Source organism: Typopeltis vanoorti, chromosome 15 (assembly GCF_054136105.1).
Source record: "Typopeltis vanoorti isolate ZY-2024b chromosome 15, IOZ_Tvanoo_1.0, whole genome shotgun sequence".
NCBI lineage: Eukaryota > Metazoa > Arthropoda > Arachnida > Uropygi > Thelyphonidae > Typopeltis > Typopeltis vanoorti.
Window position 1 is genome coordinate 97,904,633 of NC_143563.1, and position 18,287 is coordinate 97,922,919.

At 35.4% G+C, this 18,287-nt stretch overlaps 1 long non-coding RNA gene across 3 annotated transcripts in view; it reads right to left on the reverse strand.

Annotated features, from left to right (window-relative positions):
• LOC150099016 (uncharacterized) overlaps positions 1–17,421 on the reverse strand; it is a 255,067-nt gene extending 237,646 nt beyond the window's left edge. For 2 of the 3 annotated variants that reach the window (XR_016549508.1, XR_016549509.1), the window contains exon 1: positions 17,288–17,421. This is a non-coding gene — a long non-coding RNA (uncharacterized LOC150099016). The remainder of the gene's footprint in view (positions 1–17,287) is intronic. The other variant, XR_016549510.1, reaches the window with a different exon arrangement.
• Between the last annotated feature and the right edge of the window lie 866 nt (positions 17,422–18,287).

The following is an 18,287-nucleotide window of genomic DNA, read 5'->3' on the forward strand; positions in this document are numbered from 1 at the left end:
TTTAACGTCTTTACTCATCTTTCTATATAATAAATAATCACATTTATTTGATTGGCTAAGGAAAATGTGACGTTCTTTTAAGTTTCTATGGCAATACGATATACGTATATACCAGGTGGCACAGTAGTCAGTATATGTATTTTAGTCATTTACTGACTAATATATCAGCACAATTGTCAATGAATTACGTTGTTGTTGAATACGTTGGAAAAATAATTGTTTCTAGCGATAAATTACGTGCTAATCATATTATCCCATTAAACCTCCAAAAATATATACGCTACATTAAATCTTTGGTGATATACACATTTAAAAATAAACTTTAAGTTATTAAAATGGAGGATATTGTGGATCCATCCATATTTTATAGTCAAACTAGGGGATCCCCCCCTGACACCTACCCCCCCCCCCGAGTTCCGGACTGGTAGGCCGGTTCTCCTTGAATTCCGATGACTCGAATTTTGAAAACTCGAAAGGGGGTCCCGGCGCCTATGGCGCCCAAACCCCAGAGTTCCGGGCTGGTAGGCCGGTTCTCCTTGAATTCTGATGACTCGACACTCAGGGTAGCCCCTGAGTTTCAAAACGTTTCAAATAACTTGACAAAAAACGTGACACAAAAATGTTACAAAAAAAGCTTATCATTTTATATTATAGAGTAGATATAGAAAGAAACTTAAAAGTTTCAAATTTTTCCAGAGCGCTTATAAGAAACATTCGGTATCAAAGTTACTTTGGTTTACACCCTTTTTATTACTGCTTAGATTGGATTTCGTTGGCCTGATAGATATTTTGAACAGTTGGTTTTGATCAGCGAGCAGACAGAGACCTAAAAATGGCAAACCCTTCGTTTGTTCCTATTAGGGCCACCGTAGCCCAGTCGGTAGCGAAGGTGTATTTTCGCTAGAAGCACCTCTACTCCAATCTCGTCTAGGAGTGAAGAGCTTTTGTAGGAGGTTTTTTTTTTTTAAGTAAATGTGATCTACCAGATTTCATTCATAGAAAGGTGGCAGAGTTTTTTTTTTTTTTTTCCCTGTTCACTCGGATTCTTCTTCCCGCAAGCAGTAAACTGGTCCCTTGAAAACACACATATCTATGGACAGCATACCCTTAGAGTACGACAAACTCTGATTTTGAATTTAAATATATTTCGGATCCTTAACCCCATTAATATCAATTTATAATTTATGGGGGTAAACGAAAAAAAACCCGAAAATAATAAACTTTTGATAACTGTTTTATTAGTAATGTACTAATAACACTATTATTAGTAAATAAACATAAAAATATTTTTTCACTGAAAATATGTAGTTTTTAAATTTATTTTATAATAATAATTGTTTTTCGATTATGAGGAAAAATGTTCACCAAGACTCGTGTGTCCCAATTTGAAAACTTGTGATGAGAAAGATTTCAAATTGATGGCTGGATTGATTATTTCTTTTATCACTCCTTTTAGGAAATGTTATCAATTAATTGTCAGGCGCTTTTCTAATAGTAGACAAGTATTTCGGATAATAGCATTTTCTTGAAATTATTAACATTTTAATTACTGTCATTTTTAGCTAAGAAAAGATCTACAGATAAATATCATCATTATTAACAAATGAACAGAACACACACACACCGTATTTAGAAAAGGCATCTTGGCTCCAGAAATCTATGGCATTTTTGGAAAAAAAAAAAAAATCATTTTGAAGTCCAAATTATTATGATTATTATTTTTAATCTTAAACATGGATTCAGCATCTCGATCTTAAGATCGAGATGCTGAATCCATGAATCAAGAACCAAGACCCATGAACCAAGAATCCATGAATCAAGAACCAAGAACCATGAACCCTATGAGGCCCATATATTTTCTCTTAATTCGCGTGTTGTGGGAGACTAAAAAAAAATCACCTCCGAATGTGAACGACTAACTTATCTTCATTGGACAAGTCTTTATAGGGATTCGAACCTAGGCGTTTCCAACCGAAGAGCAAATACTGCGTTGTCCTGGTAACTGTGCTTCATTCTCGAGTCATTCTCTGATATTAAGGACAGAGTGTTTCGAATTGGTGTTGGTTCAGTAAAACAATGTGTCCGATTAAGAAAGAATCGATTGCATAGTTCATTAGGAATCGAAAATACAGTATTTGAAAAGCTAGCCAAGATTTCTCAGATATTTGCTCGTATTAAAAAATACTTTTAAAAAACAAAATCTCTTGCTTTAATAGAATTAGATTAATTTTATTATTTTATATTTTAAATGGACTCTGAATACTACATCACAATCATTATTTAAATAATTAAATAAAATCATTATTATAAAAATAAAATTTAGATTGTATTTTCATCGGCCAATGTGGTCCCACTCTCTGCTTACTGAAGTGGCTTGTAACAGAGGCGTAGCTAGGGGAGAGCGTAGGTCCGCCCCGGGAGACACTTTGAACCTATTTGAACTTTTGCAGTTAATTCTAAAATACAGTCGCGAGAACTCATTTCCAAATATTGTAATACTACTGCGAATTTTCCTCACAATTACTGCAAGTATTGCTAGTTGTGAGAGGAGTCTTTCTAAATAAAATTGATCAATAATTACTTTATTACTACTTACATTACTATGAAATAGACTTCGCCAATGTCATCAACGATTTTGCTAACAGAAAAGCAAGAAAAATAACATTCTAGAATGTTGAAATTAAAGTTTTACTTCAAAAATAAACATTTTTGAAGGGATCGCCCCTGGCGGGAAAAGCTCTAGCTACACCACTGGCTTGTAAAGCGTTTCGTGTTTAGTCTCTGAGCAAGACTTCAAGATTATCAAACGCTTAGATTAGCCACGGTACTAAAGCTAATGTACTGCAGTCTAAACAGACTTTTGTGGGTGGGATTCTGAAATAAAATGGAAACGGCTATGAACTTGCTCTTTGTTCCTACTTATCTATAAGGTTAAGTTCGTAAAAATCATGTTCAAAATAGTACAAATGCGACCATCAGAAGGCAAGCGGCACTTTCTCAAAGACAACATGAAGACAACTGGCCAAATAAGGTCACAAAACGTCTTATTTCAAAGCGGCATTGTAATGGACGGTAAGCGAGTCTTCAAGACGGAGAGTCGAATGATTTATAGAGGCACCAGCTATTTGATTAAGTAATTGTCGTGTAGAGCAATTCGCTCTTCCGGTAGAACGTAGTTCAAGCTAGAAAAGTGGACTCGGATGCTGCACTTTTCGCCAGGGACGGTATCTACGACTCCCTAAGAGACACATGCTGCACTCCAGTGCAATTAACACGATGCCTTCAGGTGCCGCGGCTTCTTTCCCTCTCACAAGGCCATTTAGTAGAACTGAAAGCATGTGCCAACGACATCATAAAAGAGACAAGGTGGGAGAACAGAACACATTCATTTCCGTGCAACTGACACCAAACCGGAAGGGATATTTTACGACTTTATTTCGTGTGAAGTGGCTAATGATAAGGCAGTATTCCATCAGCTTAGTTTGGTATTGCATTTCTTCTTGCTGGCCAATAGGACAGCAACAGTTAATGAGTTTATCAGTAATTATCCCTTATAAAGTAGTAGTTAGAATTTAAGATTACCAAAAAAATATTTAAGTGATATCAAAATTGCGCTTAAAAAATACTGTAAATAAAAAAACAGCCAACGCACGTTGTTGTTAAAAAATTTAGTCTTTAAAAAATCCACAAAATCACACTACAAAGAATAAAGCAAGATACTATTCAAGTAAAACTTTTTTTTATTTAAGCTTCGTGAAATCCAATATCGGTAATCAAATTATAATTTTTTAACATCTGATTATTGATTATAAAAACTATTTTGCCTTTAAAAACGAGCAGTACAACTCTAAGTAAACAGATTCACTGAAATTGTATTAGCAAATGTGAATCATCATATAAAAGTGTTTTATAAATACACAAATGTTATGATCCAGCAATTAACTGTTGCAGTTAAAAAACCGACAAATAATGAAAATCATAAAATTTGTGTTTTGAAATACATTTTTTCATCAGCTTAGCATTGAAGAAATGAAAGTGTAATTATAATATAATAATGATGATAATTATCAAAAAAATGTGCCCATCGAAGTAGCAATAACATTACTGGAAAAAAAGTTGTCACTCTTGAAACATTGTGCCAATTATGTCAATATTATGGAAACGATACATTAATGATGCTTTTGTTTATTTATTTTTTCGTGGGGTTATGATCATGATATACTCTAGGAGTTCTTAAATTACCTGAAAAAAAAAAAAAAAAAAATCACGGCAGATTCGAAACCAGGTTCTTTTCCCTTTCCAGACATCAGAGAATACTCAAATAATATACAACGGAGATTAGCACCTTTGATATCATTACTTAGGTTTGTGTGAAGCTAAGTTACTTGATTGTGATAGGACATTCACACATAACATGTGATAGGACTATCACAATGTTATTGTGATAGGACTATCCATTCACACATAACATGTAAGAGAAAGACGAAGTTGATATTCCTAATCTACGTAACTTTCGTAACTGGCAAGCAATTAACTCTTTTGAAATTCAGTGAACACAGAAAACGTGTAGAAAATATTTCATTGAATTCATAAAGGCTGCATCCGTTTTTCTAAACCTAATCCCACATTGCTGCAAGAAGAGGTTAAAAAATTATGATAATTATTGTTATAAGGAAAATAACGTTGAATGGCATTGCCAGGATAACTTTCAGCTTTAATGAACCATAAAATGAGCTTGATGTTCACTTTCCTGAATGCTGTATTCATCGATATGTGGTCACAGAGGTAAAAGTAAATAATTATTATTAATCACTATAGCAATTTGAAGGATGTTACATAATTTATGGACAAGCCCTTAGAGTCCACATTTATTATTATTATATATTTATTATTATTCATTTATTATTATAAATTTATTATTAAATACAATTAAACCAAAATAATATATTAAAGTTTTACACACCCAAGATATTAAAATAATGGTAGTCGCGTAGAGGATTATAAGAGTAAATTTGTCACAAATGGGGAGGGGGGATCCAAAAGCGTTACTTACGAACACGTCGATTTATTATGAACTAGAACAACGGCCGTACCAAAACAATATACATATACATATAGATATACATATAAAATAAAAAATTCTATAACAATTCGTAGCAGTAAAATTTGATTTCTGTACTCCCTGTTTTTATCTGCAATGCTGTTCTATAGGAAATACTGATTGCTACGAAGGACACTGCTAAGGGGTAGGGAAATTGCAGAAGAGAAGAAAAGGTTAGTGGACTAGTGTGTGAGCGTGTCATCGGATCCTTCGTTTACTTTTGCTTCTCATGTTGCAGAGTCTGACAATGCAGTTGATATTTTAAAACTGGGTGATATTCGTTTTTTATACTCAGGACAGAGCGCCACCTAAAGCAAACAAAATTCAATCCATTCTTTAGTGTTTTGAGGAAAGTAATGCACACATATTTCTTTGTTTTTTGAAAAAAAAAAATATTGAGGACACTTAAAGCGGAATCCCTTCACACTCTCGAAGTATCGACTAGCGGGTGAACCAGAGAAAAATTGCTATCTTTCACTAGTTTTGTGCTATCGGTGACACGTTCTAGTAGACGATGCTTAGGACTATAATATCTCCGTTTAAAAAAAAATAAAAAAACTGCGACATGTAATTTATAATACTCTCAAAAATTCAAAAATTACGCAAAAAAAGCATTTTTTTTACACAAATTACACAAAACAACAGTTATGAAACGTTGTTGGAAATTTTGGAGAAAAGGGAAAGATAATAATTGCAAGCTTGCCGATTTATGTTCAGGCCACGGACTATGTTTCATTCAGCATATAAATGTTAATAAGTTCACGTAAAAAATGGAAAGAACACGTGCTGAGAATGAATAGAAGCAGCATACCTAAACAAATTCTAAATTACCATCCAAAAGGTACCCTATGCAGAAGAAGACCCTTAAAAAGATGAAATTGAGACACCGAAAGGGACCATTTGGCCTATAAGCCTGGAAAGGAAGAAGTTCACGTAGAAATCGCACAGAGGTAGCTAAGAAATGTCTTATTGATTAGTACATGTTGACTAATGTGTTTATAACTTACGTAACATTGTTTACCATTAATTACTAAAGAAAGCCAAAAGGCTTAATTTCGGTGATGTAAAATTACATTGTCAAAGTGGATACTAGACAAAACATTATTTCAAAGCCGAATGTTTGTAGAAACTGTGATAGTTTCTTAAGCTCTGTATTCTGCATTCTAGTGATCTAGAGTTTAAACTTAAAGTTAGTTCCTCGGTAGTAACCAATTCTTACTATCAAAAATATGGTACCTTGTAACCAACATAAATTACAATGGCAATGAAGTAGACAAAATTCACAGAGAATGGGCAAAATTTATTTGGGGTTCGAAATATGAACCTATACGAAGGCGTACAATATTTCATGATATAGAAGCTGGAGGACTTGGTTTAGTAAACGTACATTTAAAAACTCTAAGTGCAAGAGCAAAAATCACAGAGAGAGCTTACTCGGAACACAAAGCATGGAGTGCATATATAATGCACTACATACAAAGAAAACGTCCCACCAAATAATTTGTTCCCTGCCGCAATCGAATTGCAAAATACTAAAAATGTTCACTGAAGTTGTGGAAGGGTACAAATTCATTAATAATCATATAGCAATAAAAGATTTCCTCAAAATGATACCAAAAATTGCACAAATCACTCTCACACGAGCAGTTATACCACCACCCCAACACCGAGAATTTGAAAAAGATAAAATTAAATTATCCAATGTACTTAAAAAGGCAAGCAGATTACCTATAAACCCAAAATTAAAAACATTTTATTACAAAGTTCACCACGCTTGCCTACCCACCAGAATATGGTGCACATACAAAAGGTATTCCACTTCAAGGCCCTGCCAAATGCTACTTCTGCCCTGAACCAGAAACACTATATCACATTATGTTATACTGCCCCCATACCTCTCCAATATTGAACACTGTTCAGAAATTCATAAAACACAAAGAACCGGTCACAGAATACACAGTATTCTGGCTAAAGGACGGAAACATAACAACAACAGAATCAATTATAATTATAACAACAATGTACTCCATCTGGACATACAGATGTGACAGAATTTATGGAAGAGATACAGGCCCAGATATACTCAAAAAACTCAACAAACAACTAAATGAAATCATAACAGACATAATAAACAGGGGGAAAAAATAACAAAACACCAATGGCGGAAGATAGGCCTTATCTCTGAAGAACATGAAGAAACATAAAAATCATGGAAATAAAAGGCCCACTATAAAGAAAAAACATGAAAACAAGCTCATACAACTAACTCTGAAAAAAAAAACATGGAATAGAAAACTAAAAACTAAACATATAACATGTGTATATATAATTGTGTCCGCGGAGTTAGCCTAGTGGCTTTGCGCTTCGCAACCATATGACTAGGGAAGGAGTGTCCTAGGTTCGATTCCCATCGACGACGTGAGGAGCTGAAGGATTTTCCTCAGCCATAGCCAAGTTAGCCGGGTGTGGACAGCAGGGTTCTTTCCGCCAGTTTATCTGGGGTTTTTCATCCCGCAAGCAGGCAAACCGGCCCCGTGAACACACACAGAGATACAGCCAGGAATACCTCGAGGCATAGGGGTGACCATTCTATCCTCGTATTTCGGTTACGAAATCCAAGCATGCTTGGAGGGTTGTGGGCCTTAAAGGCATTGAGATAGATATATAATTGTACAGGTATTGTGTAGTCATGTATACTTATTTGTATAAAGGGAAGTAAACATTGTATATATCCACAGCAACTTATCCTAAGATAAGTTAATAATATTGTACTAATGTTAATAATAATATTGTACTAATCTAGGATGTATTGTATGATATAGTGCCAAAAATGTATTTATATTTATATAAGGAATAGAAAAATGAATATATGTTAATAGTAATTCTCACATAAGATATGTTAACAATATTATAGTTTTTAATGCAACATATAATATATTGAAAATTACATGTATATCTATGTGTACAATATTGTGTATTGTATCTATGTGTAACTCAGTTAATGATATACTGCCAAAACATGTTTGAATGAAATTATATGTATAGAATATACATTATAGGTAAAATAATTATGTATATAGAATATGTATTATATGTAAAGTAGTTATATATATATGTATGTGTATATGTATATATGTGTATAAATATGGTATATGGAAATAGCATTTAAATTTTCAGATTAGTTCATAATGTATAATCCAGATTTGTATATGTTAAAACAAACCTTAAAGAGGTCTAAGAAGAAGGATCTCCTAACACAAGATAATAATGTAGCACAAACCCAATATGTATTATTGGGTTAGAGGGAGTATACTACCAAAACATACCTGAATGCAACTATATATAGAATCAAATATGATTTTTGAAATAACAATTTAAATGTTAATATAAGTTCATAATATAGAACTAAATCAGTATGTAAGTTATAATACACTGAAAAAAAAAATGCTCAGCTGATGTAAAAGGACTTTAGGAAGAAGTAGACACTGAGCAGATTATCATGTAAAAAAAAAAAAAAGGAAAAATATATTGTAGATGATATACATATTGTTAAAATGTCAAGAAATGTAAATCAAAATGCCAATTAGAATAAGCATTCTATGTAAAAATGTATATATTGTAAATAGTTGTATATATATTTATTTTGAGTGTACCTAGATGCTTTCGTATGAATAAAATATAAGTGGTTAGCATCCCTGCCTGTCGCGCGGGAGACCAGGGTTCGATTCCTCGCCGGGGAGGAATTTTTTTTTATATGAATATAATTACTTATTTTAGCACTCGTACGTTGTATTGATGTGCTATGAATTTTGAATCCCTTAGAGGATGCCGAGGATTATATTCTCAAAAGCTCTCAGGTCAACTTACGAAACTTTCATAGTTTCTACAAATTCGACTTTGAAATCATGTTGGAACGAGTATCCACTTTGCCGATGTAATTGTTTACCATATTTTTAGAAATCATCCCCATTGTCATAAACTATCAAATATTTCCCCAAAAATCATGTATCCAACGTCTAATGCTTTCGACTTATGAATCACAATTATTATGAAAAGTAAATATTATACTAGTTTTATTATTATATGAAATAAAATATTATATTTATATTTTATTTATTTTATTAAAATTATTAGTACTATTATTAAATTAAATGATTATTTTAAAATTATTTCTACAGAAATAAATAAATATTTATTTCTGTAAAAATGCTTGATCCGTAGATTTGTAGAAGAAAGACATGTTTTCCAGCGATCTAGAGTGTAGCGCTGAAGCGAGACCGTCGGTAGTATGGTGGTCAGTATCTCCGCCTGTCACGCGGGAGACCGGGGTTCGATTCCCCGCTGGGGAGGAGTTTTTTATTATTTTAATATATTAATACATGCACTTATTTTAACATCCGCACATTGTATTGATGAGATATAATTTCTTAATTCATTTTCATCTAAATTAGAATAAAATTTCATCCAAATCGTATTATTATTATTATGAATTATACGAAATATTATTACTAATATTAGTTTAATGTTTATTACTATTATTATTTTTACTATTAGCATTTTACACACAAAGGAAACGGCTAGATTGGTTATTGTATCTGTACATATTCACGCGATCAGAGATTGTATTCGAAAAAAAAAAAAAATTAATGTGAAATAATTCAAAAACGACAGGAAACATTTTTTCCTAACGCACAATGTTCTTACAACCCCTTCCTCTATTTATGGATGATCCTTTAATATCAAGCATGACAGTGCCAGAGGGAAACGAACAGGTTCAAATAATTCGATATTGTACACATTGAGCAATTCTCTTTTATTGATATAAAAATTATAGTATTTAATGATTAATCAGTAATTGTCCGCGCGGTCAGCCTAGCAGCTTTGCGCTTCGCAACCATATGCCTCGGGAAGGAGTGTCCTAGGTTCGATTCCCGTCGAAGACGCGAGGAACTTGAGAATCTTCCTCAGGTATAGCCAAGTTAGCCGGTCTTGGGCACGGGCAGTAAGGTTTTTTCCACCAATTTATCTGGCGTTTTTCATCCCGCAAGCAGGCAAACCGGCCCCGTGAACATATGCCTCCACAGCCAAAAAAATATATCCCCCCAGCAGCAGACCAGGCGACAGGTCGGTTGGGAGTGGTACTAACATGTAGTCGCATCTAAGTAACACCTGCATAGGAAGCGGGAATAACGCGTAGTGAAAGAAGAAGAATGATTAATTAATATAAGTAGATAAAATAAAAATATTAATTACATTTATCAAAATATATGAGTTTAACAGATGGCCTGCTCGAACTGGACAGAGATCATCCTTATCCAACCCACAGTAATAATTTGGAAAAAGATGGATACGGGACCAATAATTTAAACACAGACTAGAGAAACAACTGCCTACCGTCAGGAATTTGTGTGAAACAGTGGAGAAGTGCAAACAACAAAATATTTAATAATAATTCTATCCCGAGTCCCTTATTTTAATGGATTAACAATGGAATTAATTCTCTTATTTTATTATCAAATTTTGTTCTGTTTTACACTTAGATCCACATTGTGTCATACAGGGCTTTGAAACGAGATCCAATGAAATGGGATAGTCCCGTATTCTGCCATAGGCCGGTTTGGAATACACGTGTTTCCGTGGGGGGGGGGGGGGATTCCCACCAACGTATGAGACTGGCTAACTTACTTTCAACTGAAAGGCTCCGATAGAGGATCTTCGGTTCGTAGAGGTGGCGGGGGGTTCCAACCCATATCTTAACAACTAAAGCGAAACGTCTAAACCAACTGAGCTACGGAGGCTATATCGTCAAATAACTGGTTATATTGCACATACGATAAGAGATTATCAAAACACCAAAACTATAATGATTATTCATCGGTGTTTCCATTAACGTTCACCAACTAGTTCAACGCTACCATTGTCAATATCCCTGCCTCAATTTCTCTTAATCTGCATCATTATTCGTCATGCATTTCTTGTGGATTGACCACCTCCAGATATCCCTTTTGTGATTAATAACCAAAATGAATAATACTGCAGAACTAACATGTGCAACTTCACGTATACCAGCAAATGTACCACTGAATTAGAAACCTTTATTAGAAACAGCGTATTTACAAAATACTTGGTCACGTGCAACTATTTAAGAATCCTGCTTGTCAGTAATCGTCAGTAGTATTGATCCCAATGGGGAAAAACAAACGATCTTTCGGAGTTCGATAAAGGACTTATTTTTGGTGCCTGTCTGAAGACACAATTCTGAAAACAGCAGCAGAGCTGCTTTCTGAAAAAGTGAGATATCCCGGTGTTTAATCAGTGTTAAAATAACTCTCATTTCTTACATAAGAGGCGTAACTGTAGTCGTAAATCTGTCAGGAACGAGATCGCCGTCCTCTGGGAAGGCTTGTATGGATAAACAGAACTTCCTGTGTGCAGCAATTGACCGATGCATTTAACGAAGGCTGTTCTCAACCCATCTCACCAAATTAGGCACAGGGTGCATAATTGAAGAGGATCGGTATTGTCAGTCGCATGCCTATACGAAAACCACTGATTTCTATGAAGAACAGGAAAATTCATCTAGAGTAGTATCAGGAACACCGCGTTTGGACATTGGACGACTGTAAAAAAGAAAGCTGGTCCGATGAGTCATGGACCACTTTGTTCTGGAGTGTTCTGTGGCAGAGAGTTTGGTGGGAGCACCATGAAGCAATGATCTCAGCTTGCCTTTTAAACGCAACTCAAGATTCTGGAGGTGCTATCATGGTGTGGGACATGTTCTGCTGGTACAGAATGAGCCCCTCCCCCGCCCTGATTTTGTTGGAAGGTCGGGTGTCCTACAAAGAATATCTGAACATTGCTGACGATCGAGTACATCCTGCATTTTTGACTTTTTATCCAGCAGGTGACCGTTGTTTCATTCTTTTGCGAGCATGACAGCGATTTCCACCATCTTCCTTGGCCACCACAAAGCCTGGATCTGAATCTGGGATATGTTAGAAAATCAGATCAGGGAGCAAAGTCCTCTCCCGTGAAATCGGAGTCAGTTAAAGGACTACCTGGTGGACGCCTGGTATCTTGTAGACGTAGATGCAATCCAACATCTTGTAGGATCTGTGACAAACCGCAAAATGTGCTGTAATTAGGACTAACACGGTATGAAATAAAATTTACTAATTCAGTGGCTGGTATGTTTATATATATATAACTCGAGTATCGATTCAAGACAGGCGATAGAGAAATGCGATCTGGGTAATCCCGTCAACTCAAACTAGTTGGCTAAGTTGCTGTTTATTTATTTATTAATGGACGTTCTTTCTGCGTCGTATCTAATCACTGTCAGAAACTCTACAATGCAACAATACATGAATATCAAGCTGTGGAAAGATCCCACTAAAACAAATGAAATGTTACAAACAACTTATAATATGAGATTCTATCATAAGTGATAGAATGGAATGGTCACACAAGATGATGGTCATCATCCATATACCACGTACCACGTTTGTTATTCATCTTGCAAAACAGGCAGACCAGCCAGAATAATACAGAAAAGCCTCGTATTAATCCATCAATTAATGCGTGCTAAGCGAAATCGCGTTAAGTGAATATAATAAACAACAAGAATAATTATAATTCATCCATCAGAAATTTAAACATGGCAGGGAGGCTGTAACATATGATTCTCGAAGGAATTATATTTTAATCTATAATCCTAATTCTAATCTATAAGAAATTCTTTCCAAAAGAAAGAACTATTACCCGCAGCAATTATCACTCCGAGATACTGAAACATTTGATGGCGAGAATCAAGAAAGTGTGGCCAGATTTGGCGGATATTGTAGTTTATTTGGAGGCTGTTGCATGACAATGCGCCGGCTCACACTGCGGTCAATGTGTAGACATTTCTGGTTCACAAGCAGGTTGCAGTGCTTAACTAGCCTTCTTATTCACCCCCATTGTTTATAACATTCAGAAGAATGTGATGGCAGAACTAAATACCTTCACAGCAGATGAATTTACAATCTTTGGAAAGATTGTAGGAGTACGCTAAAATATATTAGGTTCCACGGAAATTATTTTGAAAGAAATTAGTAAGAAAATATTTTCCTTGTCGATATGTAAACTTATTTGAATTCAGTCTCACTGTTTTTTTTTTTCCCGCACGACTTGTCATCTTGGATGTCGTCAATTTGGATAATATACAGCAAGTATTATCTATGTAGCATTAAAAGCTATTCGATGAAGTAATCGTTGCTATAGCAACGTGTGACCATCGATACGGCATTTTTAAAAATTATTGTAAGCACTTGAACGACCGCGCAGTTAGCCTAGTGGCTTTGCGCTTCGCAACCATATGCCTGGGGAAGGAGTGTCCCAGGTTCGATTCCCGTTGTAGACGTGAGGAATTTGAGGATCTTCCTCAGGCATAGCCAAGTTAGCCGTTTTTGGGCGCGGTCAGTAGGGTTTTTTCCGCCAGTTTATCTGGCGTTTTTCATCCGGCAAACCGGCCCCGTGAACATACGCCTCTACAGTCAAAAATATATCCCCCCAGCACCAGGCGACGGGTCGGTTGGGAGTAGTACTAACAAGAAGTCGCATCTAAAGTAACACGCGGACCCTGCATAGGAAGCGGGAATAACGCGTAGAAGAAGATCGTAAGCACTTGAACGTCAACTTCCTTATACAACAGAAAGCTTTTAGTCGTCTTTTTCATACTTTGGTTTACTTTAATATTATGTTATAAAGCTGGTTGGAATCAAATTTTGGAGAATGACCAAAAAAGCTTTAGACCCACTGATTTCGAGTAATATTTCTCCTCAAACTCGACCTGCGCATCCTCGAAGGTTTAAGGAAAAATATTATTTCAATATATTCCTCGAAAATATTGCTACATTCATGTAGCCACACATTTCTAATACCCCCCCCCCCAGTCTTCATTGTTTGTTAAATTCTTTTGCATCGCCAGAACTTTTATAAGCAGAAAATATATAATTTTATTTTATTTTCACGAATGCATGCCATCATCGACATTCCTCTCTAATTGACCTTAATCAATGATCCTGTAAAATTCGAAAATAAATAAATAAATAAATCAAGAATTGCATTTTTATACATTTGAACAAGTATCACTTTCCACTGCACTACCAACTGTCTCCCTTCGATACTAAACAACGAGTAATCCACGTATTTTATCAGCACTTCATGCAGTAAATCCAGTAAGCACTTCATGCAAAAAAAAAAAAAAAAAGTTAATTTAACACTTCATGTTAAATTAACTTTAACAAGATAATTAAAATGTGCTGATGGAAAGTCTGACCAGCTATTAAATTTTGTACGAACGAGGCTTACATATGCTCTGATATTTTAAATGTTTCCCCGAATCGTTATATCTTGAAACTTTTCCGGAATTATATGAGGTTTATTTCTCTTTAGTAGAGAAATGTCAGGTAGTTTTTTTTCTCATGACGATACTAATTTTTTTGGATGAAAAGTTCATAATTTTTGGTAATTTCAGTTTTCGCTACCGGAAGATTGACGTCATCATCCATGACCTGTAACACGTTTGTTATTCATCTTGCTAAACAGGCAAACCGGCCAGAATATTACATACAATTTACGGACATAATACACTGATCTCATAGCCTGAGTTTTTTTTCGGCCGGTGGTCAATAAAATTCATCTACTAAGTATTGAAATTTATCTACCACCTGAAGACATTCGCAAACATCTGCCCAGCAGTTTGTATGCTGGGAAGCAGAGAGGTTGTCCATCTGACCAATCAGGCAGGCAAAATAATAAATAAATAAATAACGAAAATCTCTAACGCCTTTTCATTCTCAAGAAGGTAGAAATCTTTTTTAAATCTTCAAATTTTGAAAATTACTGGGCAGATACACATACCGGCCACTGAATTAGAAATCTTTATGCAGATATATGTAAACGTCACTTGGCAGCGTATATGCAAAATACTTGGTCACGTGCGTCACCACGTGTTCTAGGCAACTACCTTTCTGAGTTCAATAAAAGGTTTATATTAGATCTGGAGACATTGATGGCCACTCCATGGAACTACAGCGACCAATCCAGGAACCAAGAAACTCCTGTTCTAACCATCGGTGCACGCAGATGCAGTAATAGAGTGGTGACGCTCTTGCTGTAAATTCTTCGTCCTCGTTTAGCAGGGAAGCCATGATCGTGTCTTGCAGCATTCAGATTTGAGTCAAGAAAACAGGTGCGACAATTTTGTTTTCTAATGTACAGCGCCACACCATCAGTTTTCTCGAACCCTACATCTTTGAGGGATTGATCCCGTGTGAGATGGTATCAAGTCCAATAAAGCAGGTTTTGGCAATTAACTTCTCCATTAACGCACAAATTGGCTTCATCAGTAAGCAAGATCCCAGATGAGAAGTTTGCGCCACCGTCCAATTTATATGCTGCCCATTCGCCTATTCGGGTCGTCTTCACCGATATGCTGCAATATTTTGTATGGATGCCACTTATACTTTTGGTGATGCGGACGATATTCGACTGGTTGACACTGCTTTCTGCAGACAACCGTCGTGTGCTTTTTCTTTGCACACGCTGCCAGTTTGCAAACAGCAAACGCTGTCTTTCTGAACTTCTCAATAACTTTGGCAAGGTGTCGTGGGTGATGTGCTTGTCATGTCAGCTGTTAAATTCGATTGGAACCTTGGGACAGCTTCCTGATACGACATGAGAATGATCTTTATACGCTTAAAAGACAAAGACATTTTACCTTTAAAAAAAAACATTATTCCTCTATGTATGAAGACTTTTTGAACTACCCTGTAAAACAACGAAATATTATGTCTGAAAAAAATAAAATAAAATAAATAAATAAAAGTTAGTTGCAAACGCCAGGGATCTGAGTTTTGGATACTACTGTCAGTACAGTAACGAGGTATGAAGCGCCTGTGGCAAGTGTCTAACTTGCACCCCCCCTAACCCAAAAATGACAAAAATTTTGAAAAATTAAATGTAACAAGTTACAATTTACTAAATGCAATATGTTAAATACTTACTATTAACCCCATCAAAATGAGTTGCAGTGTGCTGCAGAATTTGTGTCTCTAAAGCGGCGTATTGCCGAAATTTAAAAATACAATATAAAATAGCAGACTTTTATATCTATTTATTTATTTTTATTTTTTACGTTTTGCGCCCGTGGCGGGCGCCTCTTTCGCCACTGACCTCGTTACGGCACTGACTACTGTAACTAATAATTATTATCAATAGCACCTATAATTATCATCGCCACTTTCACAGAGACTCACCAAACTTGTCACCTCATTCAACAATGCTTTTCAACCTACATTTTGGAACGTTGTGGCTTCTTGCAGGAAAAAAGAAAGCTGAGTTTGCGAAAGACAGATCTTCGTTCCCTGCGTTCAAAATTGGTTAACTCGGACTTGAATGAAAATTCCAATCAAATCCTTGTCTACAGTGAGATTCAAGCGCGATTGAACGTTCGAATGGAATGCAATGAAGCCTTGTAAGAAAATACAGTAATATAATTTTAAAAAGGTATTTATTTAGCGTTTACTCGAACGTCATACGTTTTCTGTAGTTTAATAGTATTTATAAAACCTTAACTATCCATGAAATGTAACCATCTTAAGCCTGACGTGTCAATAATACTGACACAACGAAACATGGAAAGAGCCAGTCTGGAAGTAACGTTTCGATATTAAGAATAATAACTGGATAAAGAAATAAAACAAGGTAATGGATATTGAAATAATAATAAAAGAAAATAAATAGCGCTGGGTAGGACATGTGATGAGAATGTGTTGACAAATGATGAACAACAACAGAATGAACACCCAGAACCGGATATCGGAGACGAGCTAGACCTATGGTAGGATGGAATGATGAGATTTTAGTATAAAATAAGGAATTATTACATATCACAAATAATCTAAACAAGCTAGTTTGTTTAGATCATTCGTGATGTTTAATTTACTCGCGTTCATTTTTAAACTCCGTGAAATATCCGAGAGGTTATATAATCCTAAGCATTGTACTTTTTCTGGTTTAATAGTATTTATAAAACGTAACTATCCATGAAATATATCTCATCCCTTAATTATTACTGATATATTCCTCACAGCATGTTTATAGGGCATTTCAAAACTATTACAGAAACCAATATTTAAATACCTGATAATTTATTATTTTCAAATCTGACATCAGTAGACGCTTGATGAATTGGTAAATCCACAGCCTAACGAAACACAAAATTCTACACCAAATATCAGGCTTTCACATAAGTTTAATTACTGACTGTAAAAAAGAAAACAAATCGACGTTACACAAAGCTTCGCTTCTTTCAAACCTGTTCCATAAACAATCGTTAGGCATAAACAAAGCTCAGTTCACATTCATAAGAAGGGGAGGAAAGCAAAAATCAGAGCGGGGGTGGGAATAATAAATGTGTAGTTAATTTTTATTTTATATAATACATAAAATAAGAAAAAGAAAAAATAGACAGACTACTATTATTAAATGTTAATGTCTTAAAACGCATACACAGGAAACTCAAATACTATAATGCGGCTAGAACTGAACTGATTCGCAAAATGGAAATATCATCAGCAACGGTTTGTTGCATGCGTGACTGTAGAGTACACGGGGGTATATTTATACCGTGCTATTATAATTTTGCCATAATTATTTCGATATAAAGAATAACTATTACAGTCGGTATTGAGGCTACGTACGTGTCATGTTGTACCTCCAGTAAGTAATTATGACTGTAGACTGCGTATTCACTACCTGGCTTGTGTTGTTTTGTGTGTGTGTGTGTGTGTGTGTGTTGGGGTGGGGGTTGTGTTAGTAGTTTGGCATCATGGGTGACGCAATAAAAGCTATCAAGTATCACGTCTGTTGAGTATAGATTTTCAGTCACTCTTGCATGTTTTTCGGGATGAAAAATCTGAGTTTCCGGAGGAAGGGAAAATCCTGTCAACTCCATACGAGACTTGCCAACTTTCTTTAACATGTTCATTGCCAAGCACGCGATATCGCGTGATGCGAGCTCTCACAGGGCGGTCGATCACGCGTTATCGCGTGGCCGTCGCTAACTAAATAAAAAATTAAAAAAAATTTGGCTACCACACGAAATTCTAATTTTCAGCTTGGCAATGAAAGTGTTAACACG